Genomic DNA, 14,134 nt, shown 5'->3' on the forward strand with positions numbered 1-14,134 from the left:
ATTATTGAAAGTGTCAATAAACACTCTAAAGGGATTAATATTCTCAACCAATTTGCAAGAAATTTACTGTTATTTCAAGAAACAGAGGACTTACAGACAGCTAATAATTATAGACAAGAGCTGGATCTTTAAATGTGTAGCCGTTGGCGTGGCTGTAGCCGTGGCCGTAGTCATGGCTGTAGTTTAGCAACGCTTTAGCCACAGTAACGGACTGTGGTCACTTTTAGCGTGGTTAACCACGCTACGACTACGACCACGCGTTGCCAATATGATTTAAAGATCGCATTTTTTTTGTGGCCACGGCAACGCGTGGTTAATATGATTTAAAGATCGCTATTAGGTTGGTGGCTGTAACTCTAACCACGACTACGGCAACGGCTACGCTTTTAAAGATCCAGCTAAGCTGTGCTACCTAGATTTTGATTAGTATTGTAATTGTCTAATAACATTCTAATACAAATATTTTCATTTTTGTGTTACCATTTAAAGTGTAACTTTCTAAATATGTTTTTAAGTTTTTAAGATTTATGTTAGCGACAGTCAAATGCTTTAGTAAAATCAGAAAATGAATTTAACTAGGACATTCTATCCAAGAGTAGCGCAGCAACAGCCATATCAACCAAGTACAACAATTTCCATAAGCGTACCACAATAATAAAGCATTTTTTAAGGAATAAAACATGCGTTTGACATTTTCACAAAAAAATTTAAAATTAAAGATTATTCATCTATGTATGATCTAAAGGGAGAGAAAAATGGCGCTATTAAACCCATTCTTCCTCTTATTAATTGTAAGTTAACAAATAAGAATTTATACTATTAACTGTATGGAGATTTAATGTAGACACAATGTCATATCCTTGTATCCCTGTATCCCTTTATGTCTATTTTCCTATTCTGTCTTATGTAACGTTCAGGTCTCTAATTTTTTATTGCGCCTTTTCAAAAAAAATATTTTTTCTTTTTTATATTTATTTAAGGAAAGTTTGTTTTGACCATCTTACAGACTAAATCCCTCATATAATTGTGATTTATGTATGTAATGATAAGACAATGAACAATAAATTAATCATCCCCACAATTCTTATATGCATAACTCCTTTAGTAGCTAAGGCTTACTGTTGTAGATAAAGGTGTGAAAATGAATTTAAACGCCATTGTCCTCACCTTGTCTGATTCTAATTTGATTTTCTCCATTTCCTCCTCCTGCCCCTTTTCTCTATTTCTCTTTCTTTTCCTCTCTTTTTTCTTCTGAGCTGAATGTATGGTGTAAGGTAGACATTCATCAAAAGAAAATTAAATTAAACGTTGATAAAAACGTCAAGTAGTGCTGTATGCCTGTTACAAAGATTTACAGGGTCCTTCACCAAAAAAAATATGGTGGTGTTGTTTTCCTGCATTTATCTGGTACTACAGGAGGACTTTTTTTCTACATATTTGAATATTTTTAATTGCCAGTATAGAGATTTACAGGGTGGCTTTTTTTGTAGGATACCTTTTCAACAATTTGTATAGTTTTGTATTTGCCTGTATTTTTTTTCAAAGTGCCAAAACTGTAAATAGTGCTGTATAATCATGTACACCCCTAGCATATAAGGACTCTGCCAGTAACCAATACAGTATCCTAAAACCACTACAAGAGATTCAGAAAACAATTATTGATCAAGCCGACCATCTAATAATCAAATAACCCTAGTTTAACCCAAAATACAAATCATAAGCTTTAAGAATTCCTAATTTTTTGAAAGTGTTAAAATCCAATGATGACCCTGTAACTGTTTAGTATTAAATTTTCCTGTCCTCGGATTTATATATTTATCAGGCAGCTACCCCTCCCCCCCCCCCCAAACTACTTCCACTCTTTAATTTTCCTTTTCTCTTTTCTTATCTACATAATCCAAATTAGGCCCTCGTCCTTATGCTTACTATCTCTCTCTCTCTTTATCTATCTATCTATCTCAATATAGGACATATTATGTTTATTATTCTAATGTATAAGTACCATATAAAGAGTTCTTAAAAGATTCATAATAATGTGTATGTTGAATAAAGAGAGGCCATATCCCCTACTATTGAAGTCTCTCATTCTACACCCCTTTCCTTCCCCCATCCCCCCTAAAACTTTGGTTGTTGATGTTTGATAAAATGCTCAACAGATATTCCATCTCCAATTCTAATCAAGACTCATTGATCGATTGTTCTCCCTCTTCGCCTTGTTTTAGCAAGCCATCGACTAAAGTATCACATAGATTGGACATAAATCATTAATTCATTAAAACAAAACCCATAATGACTTTATGCGCTGCACATTGATGTGCCTAGTTTACTAGAAATGCCCCGTTTCATGTTAAAGTTAGCCTCCTGCTTGTATACATAAAACAAAAGAATTATCTTAATTTCATAATACTAATAGTAGCTATCTTGACAGCTAAGTTATATCAATTAAAACCATTCAAACGTTTCCTTTGAATCAAGAACGTCCAAGCTGTATGTTTGGGGGAGGTTAATCTAATGTCATTCCACCCAAAATAATTTGAGTGGTCAACACAACACACGTTTAATCCTTTCTTGGACGTCCCTGCTTTGCCAATCTTTTTTTCAGACAAAAATTATCTATCCTCAGGTTGACTCATGGTGCAATTATGCCAGAAAATAGCCTAAAACCACCAAAACACCTAAAAGATACACTCAGATTCCAAAACCAAAAATTGTTCTACAATTCTCAGTACCTTTTACTACAGTCAAAATATTTTAAAATCATAACTTAATAGATATATTATATTCCAATCTACTTTTTGTTAATCAATGACAACATCCCAAGAATGAGCATGGAGTAAGAGAAAAAAGAGGAGGGGGAGGGATGAAAGGGATGACTTGAAGTAAGAGTATACTTGGGCGCATCATTTAGGTTTAAATTGGGGGGATATGTGATCATTTCAAGAGTTAGAGGTGGCCAGAGGGGGAGGGGGGATTTTAAAGAGGGTGGCTCCGGGGGGCAATGAGAGACTGTCCTCTAGTTTAAACAAGAGAAAGAGAAAGACATAGTAAATGAGAGGAGTTAGAGAAATAACCAGGGAGATAGGGATAGAACACTTGATCATAATTACATCTGCCCACAACTTTTATATTTGAAAACTTCTTGGGGTAGATTGTAAGTATTTTGGGGAAGGAATATATTGTAGACTAATTAAACTTACATTGAGCTCACCTTCCCTGTAAATATCTGCTTATATAGCCTTGTATAAAGAACATAAGATTGGGGAATGGTTATGTCCACCCCCCCCCCCCCCCTCCTCTAAACCACCCAAAACACCAATATACATTAACTCTTTCCCTGCCCCCTAACTCTCTATCTTAATTTTCATTGCCTCCTTTCCAGTTAAAATTTGTTCCCCTTTTTTTAAATAAAAGAACTGTTGGAATATTATTTTTTCTAAATCTGTCTGCTAATTAATTAAAATTTTTAATCAAAAAAGAAATGTTTTAGAATCGAAATTCTAATAATAACTTTAAAACTTTAACTATCTTCAAAATTTATGAAGCAAAGTTTATACATATTCCATGGAGGGAGGGAGAGGACAATGAAGATAAAATGATCCACAACCCCTTCTTTCCAAAATACTATGAGCTACCTAGAATTAATATCATAGAATTGGATAAAAAATAAAGCTACTTCTGTATATCAGACTAATCAATGTAAGAATTGCTAATATGTTTTAGTTTAAACTATCAAAATCTTTTAAAAGTCCATTTTTATGTCTACAAATTAAAATTGAATTAATTATCATTTAAATTAAATGATTTAAAAATTAATTAATTAATAATAAATATTTAGTCAAGACTGTTCTATTTAAAACTCTTATGAACCCCTCCACATTAGGCACTGTCCCACCACCCCACACACACACACACACACACCTCATTTCAGATCTACATCCGAAGAGAATAACTAGAGAGAGAGAGAAAAAGAGATTTGGAATTAAAGATAGAGAGATGTAGAGAGAGAGAGAGAGGCCTGTGAACGGGCGTGCATGTAGTTAGTAAGCATAACCCTCATTGATTATAAGTGTATGCAAGGCCCCCCTCCCCGGGGGGAAAATTACTCAAGAATACTTCCTAAATAGGGAATGCTCTGCTGGCCCAGCCCCCCTAATCAACTACCCCCGCCCTATTAGTTCTCCCCCGCCTTCCCTTTCACCACCAGAACCACTCTTGATTATTCCCCCCGCCATCACTATTAGCACTACCCCTCCTTCCCACTCCCCCCGGAGTATTCCCGCTGCTGGCTGATGATGGTTTATAGCGGTGAATCCGCCCTAAAGAAAGGGTCGAGAGTTTTCAACTCAAAGTTTGTCAGATATTGGTGAGAAGGGAGGGGGTGAGGTACGTTCATATATTATTATTATTACTACTACAGCTCTTATAAATATAAAATAGATATAAATCTTGAAATCTAAGAATAAAACCCTCACTGCACAAGGACACACATTGTTATTAGCTGGCTTGCGGCGTGATCTTTTGAAAGTGACATTTTCTAATTCCACCAAGGCCTGAGAGACAAGCTAATAACGCGCCCAAGGGACCAGTGAAACGTGCGCGCAGCGCGCCGATCGGCGCCGCGCGAATATAGCGCTTGCGCTTGGCTTAAAAGCGCATTGGTTAAGGACAACAGGCACTTTACTTAAGGTAGGTGATTTTTCAAGTTTTTTGAGTATTTTGTGTATGTGTGTGTAAATATAGTGACCACACACATAATATCATTTCTGCACACATTATTACACAAAAATACGATGCACTCACACAGACAAACACATATTCACACACACACACACGTATATTTTCAAAATAAATAAAAATAGAAAAGCGGAAGGATTCATTTTGTTTATCAAAATACAAGAGATAAAAAAAGAATGTGTTATTTTTTGGCAATTATGAAACAATACTAATTTGGTACTATTTGTATTTGAAAATTGAAATCAACTTTAAGATAATTCTTAAATGTTTATTTAAAGCTTTACTTAAATTTGATAACTTTTTAATTAAAGAAAAGAATGATTTCAATAGTAACTAAACATCCAAAAAGATATTTTCTTCTTCAAATTATTGAAATTAATAGAATTTTTTTCAAAGGAACGAGAATATTTTTAAAAAATGAAAATCGAGAGCCAAAATGAAGAAAAAACTATATTTGATTGAATATGTATTTTTGCTAAAATATGATTTGTTCATCTCAGAGAATTTATGTTTTTCTTGTTAAAACACTAAACCTTGGTTGTAAAATTCAAGCTGATATCATGTATATTGTGTATAACCTATATCTGTTACAGGGTGTTTAAAAAATAAAATTGTTATGTTTTAAACAACAGATATTAACTTATCCAACTACAGGTTGTCAAAGGATGTTTGATAACTAATGTTTAAGGGTGTTTATAAGATACTAACAAATTTCAATTTAAAATGCTCATTATTTTTGGGTAACAGGTTGTTTTAAGCAAAATTTGATATCCACGGGGCTGTTTATTACCCCATACAATCTAACATAACCTGGATGAAAGTAATAAACAAATGAATGAAAATTTACACCTCTCTTAGTACTACCACTTTTTTTTCAATTTATTTTAAAATGTTATGGGGGGTGTCTAAGTTCGGTTAATCACTTTGAGGGAAACTGCCTAGGAATATAGAGGGATTTTCTATGCGTTGTAATATTTCTTTAAGGACACTCTGTTTGTAACTTGTATATGCTTGAATTTACCAGGAATAGAACCATACTTTTTTAAAAATAATTTGATTAACATTTAAAAGTGTTTTGTATTATTTATACCCACTAGCTGTTTCACCCCTAGACTCAAAAAAAATAGCCTAAAACCACCCAAAGACATTTCAAAGCTTTCTTTAAAAAATTCCGAGATATTTAGACAAAAAAACCCTACTACTTTATGTAATAGGATTATTTCTAAGTAAAATATGGTATAGATAGGCATTTTAGTAGATTTGTATGAGATTCAAGCAAATTATTTTAGATTTGAATAGGGATTTCTATTTTACAATTTGATTTTTATCACAAATGTCCCTTTTCTTGGTTTAAAAATATTATCCACAGTAAAGAAATTTTACAATGATAAGATTTTTCAAAATTTTATACTTTTTTCTTTGGTTTTAGGCTTTCTTTGCTTTAAAAGTCTATTTATTGAATCTGTAAAACATTTGCGTTCTAGTAAGAAAATAGGATACAGGCTAAGTAAAAGATAACCAGTTGTTAGTCTTAACTTTGTATGGTAATGTGTTGCCCCTGTTATAGGCCAAAACATTCTTCCTATTCTGAATACTAGTTCATGTGACAGACATGAAATTAAAATAAAATTAGTCATTGTTTTTAGCAATACCTACAAGTCGAACAGTAGAGCATCTTCAATTTAAATAATAATATACATATAACATGAAATAAAAGTGGCAATGGCTGACATTTCACAGAAATATGCAATAATTGGTCAAAATTAAGCATTACTGTAAACATGGCTTCAAATTCGATCAATTTCCGCTGGATGAAAACCAGTTGTAAGCCAAAATTTTTAAAAAATTCTGTATCGTTTCATAAAGAATTTTCTTTATAGTCCCTTTCGTGGCAACGCCTCTTAAGGGGCGTTTCGTCGTATTTTCACATTAGCTTTTGAGAGGTTATTTTAGGTTAGGTTAGGTTAAGACAGGTTAGGTGATTGCCGCGCAGGGTTAGGTAATTGGCCCTGCAGGGTTAGAGCCCCCCGCAAACGATAAATAGGAGAAAATCTACTCTGAAATTACGACTAATCGCCCCGTAAGAGGCGTTGTCACGAAAGGGCTTGTATCCGAATTTTCCACGAAAAATAAAATAAAAATCACAAAGTCATCCCGGCCTGTTTTGTTGTCTTCGAGGAACTAATATAATAATTTTTAATTTTACTATCCGTGGAAAACTATCTATAATACGAGGAGGTTTAGAACTATTTTATCATGTAATGATTTAACAATTTTATGAAATTCGATACCATAAAAAAATGATTTCACTTTGAAATCCTAAATTGACCTTTTTATTAGTAATACTTAAAATATTCTTAAAATCCCTTTTTAAACAATTGAAATTCTTTTTTTATTTTTTGCGCAATTGGTCTAAAAGAAATAACTAACCCCATCAATCCACCCTCCATATATTCATGATATTTTTTTGGGGGGGGGAGGGGTTAGGGTCATTTAAGTCATTGCTTAGCTGTAGCTGAAAATGCTAAATTTGACTTGTAAAGTTGAAACTTCCAGACAAAGGTCATGCAATCAAAGAATTTTTTATATTACTTAGCCTAATACCCCTGGTTGTCGAATCTACACGTTCAATTCTAGTTATTTTTTACCTATTAATATCCTATGAATTCAATTGACGACAAGCTCAAGTAAAATTTGAATTCCAAATGATGATAAACAAAATTACCACTTCTGCAGTTTAAAATTGTTCTTTGATAAGTATTAAAATTATTAATTTAAACTAACCAATAAAGATCTAATAATAGTACCCAAAGTGTTTAAGCCAACGAATGGGAGGTTGTGTTTATAAAATGTGTCTTTTGGGAGTGGATTAGGAGTGGTCCAAAAGTTAAAGCAGGGAATTTCCCCTAATCCGAGTGGATCTAATTGGTTGGCTGATCTCTAATTCTTTTAATTGGATCAACTTTTTTACAACAAATTCAAATTTGTTTTCAACAGAAACATATTTGAATTGTGGTATACTTGCTGTTTTAATATTTTCATAGCGCATCTGCTCTGTACATAATGTGTATCCATACGTTTGTTTCTTGAAGACTGCAGTCTCTACGCACACAAACACACACACACACACAAATCAAATATACTATCTTTATCTTACTTACTTCAAAAATAATTGGTTAAAAATCACATTTACTGAATATGTTGCAAAGTTTTTGGATTTCTGCAAAATTAGTTTTCCACTATGGCTTCAAAACCAATAATTATCCGCTGGATTACAACCTGTTTTGAGCCATACTGAAAAATCATGTTTTGTAAAAATAAAAAAAAATAAATCATTTAACTATTTGTGTTAGCCCGGACTTTCGGCCCCTCGGGGTTAACAAACCTGCCATCTCATATAAGTTTTTTTTATTGTAATATCCGCTAAAACTGTCTATAATACGATGTAATAGCTGTAATTGCTGCTGCCCAACTTATGGAAGTGATATTCATTGTTTTGATATCTAAAATTATTTTAAGTATATCTACATATAAATATAGATTTTTATTCTAAATTGAACGATCATACGATGTACAATTTCACAATTAAAAAAATATACTATGGAGGGTTTCGATCTAAAGCGTTGAGGTGGATTGTGATCATATAGAACCCCCTTCGGATAAATTTAGAAAGATTACCTTACCCGGTTAACATGTACTCAAGGCTTATTACCACTTGACAATTGTCTATGCACGCGCCACGGAGATTATATATTTCATTTGGAAGCAGATTTTAAATACTTCAACCGTCAAATTCGAACTAAGCTGCAGCCATGCGACAAACATTTCTTGGACAGCAGTCAATTTGTAATTAAGGCACAGCCAAGATGCTTCAAAACAAACACATTTCATTTGGCTCGTGCCCCTAAAATTGATATTTTAATTGTTAGTACGTGAGTTACATATAATATTCAAATTACCCATTGTCTGCAGATTATATTAATTTAGATAGGGTTTTATCTCATTTAAATAACCCGCTCTAAGGGGACAGTAGACTGTAAAGTTTTATAAATGAATTCATTCATTAGTTGCCCTGAAAAATCTTGGGCCTTTTATCAAATCTTGATCAGATTATGAAACTTGCATTGTCCAGACTTTTCCACCAATAATTGTGGTAACTTTTTCAAAATAATCGGGGATAAACAGGCAGAACTCACAACCATGCATAGGTGGGACTGCCAGACAAAGATCCTGCAATTATTTGGTGGGTTGGTTGTCTGTAGGATATTGTTGTAAAACCAAGACCTTTATTACCGACAAATTTATTTAAGTTTGCTTTAGCTCCGCTAATTATATACATTATTATCCTTGTTAAAAATTCAATTTAGGTAATTATACACTTCAAAGTGTTAAACAACACAAAACTTTGAAAGAAAAAAAAACAATTTAGAATATTTTAATTTATTCAATCTGTTCTTTCATCTTTGTGTTTTTGAACAAATTATCCTATTAATCATAAAATAATTTACTCGCAGGGGAATTTTTAGAAACAATGTTGAAAATTGTAGTTTATTAATAACACTTGTAGATAAGCCCCTAGTAGACTCTAGGTAGTAGGGGGGGGGGGGGGGGGGAGATACCCTCCCTCCAAATAGTTAAAAACCTTCCTTGGTCATATAAGAAGCTTCACTGTAAAGAAGAACCATATCGGTTCAGCAGTTAATGAGATCCTTCGATACACACAAAAAAGATTGGATAAAAGTGTATATTGCTGTCATATATTCTAAAAGCTGCAGACATTTAGTCTAATAATAGGATAATATTAGCGCTAATATTACATAGGGAAGTTAAGAAGTGGATAAATATAAATCTGTTTGTTGCTAGTTAGACTTTAGTTATGACGCAGTTAATCGTTTTTGAAATCATCATCTCAATAATCAGTAAATATTCTAAAATAATTTAGCATCAAAAAAGTTAATAAAAACAATCTTATACTCTTAAAAAGTTTTCTACAAGGTTTAAAATATTATTATATCTAAATTTACCAGCAGAGCGGTACTGCCTAACGGACGGACACGCACTAAATATGAAAAGCCTCGCTTTTAATAACCACATTTGACTGTAATTTCAAATGAACTAATTTGAATATTATAATGAAAGAAGTCGTGAGAATAAAAAAACATAATGTAATTAACAAGGGGCCATAAAAAGTCCCCCCCCCCCCTTTCCCATTACATCCACAAAAAAGTCTCATTTAACTAATCTCCATAATGAGGAATGAAAAATTTGGGGCGCGTGCCCTAACCATTATAATGAATTATTTTTTAATGGGGGTTGTATGTTTTTTTTTTTTGGGGGGGGAGGGGTGTTAAGGATTTTTTTTAATAATTATAACATACACGATAATTTTATATCATTATTAAAAGATTTTATGTTAGGGGCTTTTCTATTTTATTTGAGAGAATATTTCAGGGTTAGCATAAAACCATGGTAAGGTTTACAATAATTTCATGTTTGAGAAAAAACTTTCGGCCTCCGTGAGCCCTGCCGCTAAATTAAAACAAAAAAATAAACAATATAGGTATTTTTATCGGAGAAATATCAGTGTTTTAGGATTTATAAATAACAATCAACTGATTATGAGTAGATTTATCCGATCACCCTTTCGCCTAGCAATCAAGTTTTGTTTATTCTCTAAAAATTCAAAAATGTCTACCTCGTTAATTTGTTATAATCTTTTTTCCCAATTTTGAGACTATGGTCTTGGTTGCAAAAGTCAAGAAATACTAAAATGTTCCTAAGGATAATACAACACAAAAGTCACACAAGGAAATTGAAACACAAATAAATATGAAGTCTTTATACTTCAGTAATATGAAAAGTTACAGGATTTTTAACATTAAAGATCAGACCTCCATTTTAAATGCTGACAATATCTTGGAGTGTTACCCCCAATAATTTTAAAAAGATTTCTCCTTCTTAGTTTATAGTTAGTGGTTGAAACGTTTGGATACTCAACTTAGTGAACCAACAAATCAAATTCAGAAGCCCCCCAAACTTGTTGACTAATAAGTTAACGTTATTATAAAACTTATGGGGCTAGTGTAAAAAGCAGTCCAATGTCCCCTCTCTCCCTGGACATAAAATATATAATTACTATACAAATGCCACATTTTTATCTTAGCCTTGCCGTTTAGAGCTTTACCTGGCACTAGAAGAATCAAATATGAACTGTTACATTTTTAAATCTTACAGTTCTAGAACCATTTCTAGAATTAATCCCAATGAAACTGTGTAATTGATATTGTTTCAAGGAAATACACAATATTTTGGTTGTTCTATCGCATTCACACGAAAATACTTTTACATTATAAAATACATTTATAAGTTCTGAGATATGATTCTGAGATTATTTTTTTATATTTTCCTGATTACTTTGATGTTCTCTCTTGCTTACCAGAGATTCTAAGGGATAAGACATGGACGATTAATTGATGTATATCCAAAAAAATATGAAGGGAAAAGCTTGAACTATGCTCGTTTGTACAACTCAATCATGAAATAATAAAATGAAATGTGCTCTTTCGACATGCTACCTCTGTATTTTATCTTGTTGTATTTTTGAATAATTATCTATAGTTTATTTTTACATTTACGAATTAACTCATATTTAGAAACTTTTCGCGGTCGTGAACAAACACCAGAGAAAATTTGTTATTTTATAAATATTTTCATTCCACAAAAATATTGACAGCAGCCAAGGAATAGGAATATTTTTCTGTAAAATTAAACATAGTACTTTTCAGTTAGGCGCTTGTACATAAACTTTACATGACGAGAGGAGGTGAAAATCTTTGAGGATTTAAAATTAACTATTTAAAAATGAAAAGAAATAAAAAAGTTATGTTGCACAAAAGAACTTTGCGAAAGACAAAAACAACCCGAAATAAACAGCAAATTTACTTAAAATCTAAAACATTCCCATGTCCAATACAAAGCTTTCCTGTAAAGAGGATCCAATCGCTTAAGCCATGTAGAATCTTAATTAACAAGGTTTTAGAAATACTACTCTTTATTTTTCTTTTGATGGTTTTTGCATTAAATTCATGATAAATAGCCTCAAACATGCCCAGCAATAATAAATTGTTTCCAGTTTGAGAGATCTCATGAAACAAAGACACACATTCAACCTCTTTATGGCATATGATAAAAATGTAGCTTGCTCTACAATAAAAAGATGCTATAAGCCTACATAAATTAGCTGGTTCCAAGGTCCTTATTTTCGTTCACGAGTATGCTGTCCAAAACCTGTAACTTCAAGTTTTCATTGCATAGGTAAATAATTTATTGCCCAAGAATTTCTTCAACCCTTTCACGCGTTAGTCATATTAGTAACAGTTTTTAATGTCTTTAATTATGACCCAGTTTACTACACCGAGAATCGAACTTATCACGCATTCTGACAAACAAAGAACACTGTTATTCTATGGCTCAAAAAAACTATGGAATTGAACATTGATTGTTGAATTGTCATAAAAATCGGTGGGAAAAGAACCAATATTATAGGCTTTCCAACAATTCAGCAATTTCTAGAAAATAGCGTATTTTCAGACCTATGAAAGACCTTTTAAAGGCTCCTGTGGATACTAGGCTCCTATGGATATTATATTAGTTAAGTAATATTAACTTATTACCAAAAAAACTACATTTATAGACAACGAGCATTCAATCAAAGAGTTGGTTTAAAAGTCAAACGTTTTTTTTCTTTTTTTCAAGCTGTCTATTTTTAATTTTGTTGTTTTTCATGCACACTAATATCAAGCCTTAAGTATTACGCATAGGTTATGGGTTATATAAAGTTTATTGAGAGTGGGGGGGGGGGGATAGTGGTGCCCCGTCCACCCTTGTATAAATATGTATTAATATGCTAATTCTCGTAACGGTTGTACTAGGCGATGGTTTAATATAAAAAAAAATTTAAGCGACTACAAATTAGGGTATCTAAAATAGGTTATTATGCATTTTTGTTAAAAGAAAACTATTTTTCAAATGCTAAATCTATAAAAATTCTTCTTTAAAGGAAAGCTTTTATAATATTAGTCATAAGATATTATTTAATGCATTGAAATATAAATTTCTGAAATAAATAGGGTAACAATAAATACCATAGATTTATCTAAAGTGTTTACTCAATGTATCTTAAACTATTTTGCTGTTTTTATATCAACATATTTTAGAAATTGATTTCACAGTTGATATAGGTTTAGGTTTAATGATTGATTATAATGTCAATGTAAATAACAGCTATCCATACAGTCGACACAAACCCTTAAAATTAAAAGTAAGTTATGTTCATGCTCTGTTTAGACACTCCTTAGAAAGTGACTGAATGACGGTCAGACGTATGGACAGCTTCTTATTATTTGAGTAGCTCCGTTTTTAAAATACTATGCTGTCTGTCTGTTCATATTAGTAATTATGTAAAAACACGCATCCAAAAATAAATGTAAAATATGGTGTATTATCACTTCCACAAGTTTTAATATCTTCAAAGTGTATCATAATGGCAAAAATACACAATAGTAGTAATTGAAAAGGCACAGTTTGTGCGGGTTCAATAATATGCGGTTCTGATTATTTAATAAGTGATACATTCATCGGAAGTGATGGCACTCTTAATGTAAAATATATACACAAATGATAAAAAGGGTGAATATGTAATTGCAAAAAGAGATACAGTGAAAGAGAGAGGGATAGAGAGAAAGAAAGAGAAACTAAAAGGATTCGCATTATTTGTGTTGGTCAGGGTTAAATGGAAACACTTTATCCTTGTTAAATATTAGAATATTGTGTTTTCATACTATTACAATGGTTTTGTCAACATTAAACAATAAAAATTCTGCTAATTTACCTGACATTAACGTCGACGTTATGTAAAATATTACGACTCTATTTTCCCTTTGATGATAAAACAACTGTTCCAAAGTTTAACTGGGGTATGATCCATACTTCTTTAATTTTTTGAGAAGCTATCCCTTTATCCCAGCTATTGGTATAAATCTATTGAACCACATTTTAAAGCAATTTCTATAAACATTCCTAGCAAGTGTCACATTAGAATAACAGGTTATCTGTAATCCATCTGATATGTGACGTAATGTTTGTAGGAATCACCATTACCATCGTGAACTAGAATGCTTATGAGTAAGTTCTACAAATATATGATATATCTAAAGCCATTATATCATTTCAGATTGAGATATTTTTGTATAAGGACGTCCCCACAAAAAATTAAGGAAGAACTTTAGATTAACCTCCCAAAACCTTTGACAAAACTGATTTTGCCCCTCAAATAAAAAGCTTGGACGTCTCTGTTGTAAAAAATATTATATGATTCTTTTGGTGTCTATTTGAGAAAAAA

The 14,134-nt window shown here is 32.2% G+C and overlaps 1 protein-coding gene across 1 annotated transcript in view; it reads left to right on the forward strand.

Annotated features, from left to right (window-relative positions):
• Positions 1 to 4,039: 4,039 nt before the first annotated feature.
• Positions 4,040 to 14,134, forward strand: part of LOC145323060 (uncharacterized) — a 126,264-nt gene continuing 116,169 nt past the window's right edge. The window contains exon 1 of the mRNA XM_080165444.1: positions 4,040 to 4,686. The gene's annotated coding sequence lies outside the window, so the exon portion shown is untranslated. The remainder of the gene's footprint in view (positions 4,687 to 14,134) is intronic.

The sequence above is a fragment of the Acartia tonsa genome, chromosome 6 (assembly GCF_053477335.1).
Source record: "Acartia tonsa isolate MP-2025a chromosome 6, ASM5347733v1, whole genome shotgun sequence".
Lineage (NCBI taxonomy): Eukaryota > Metazoa > Arthropoda > Copepoda > Calanoida > Acartiidae > Acartia > Acartia tonsa.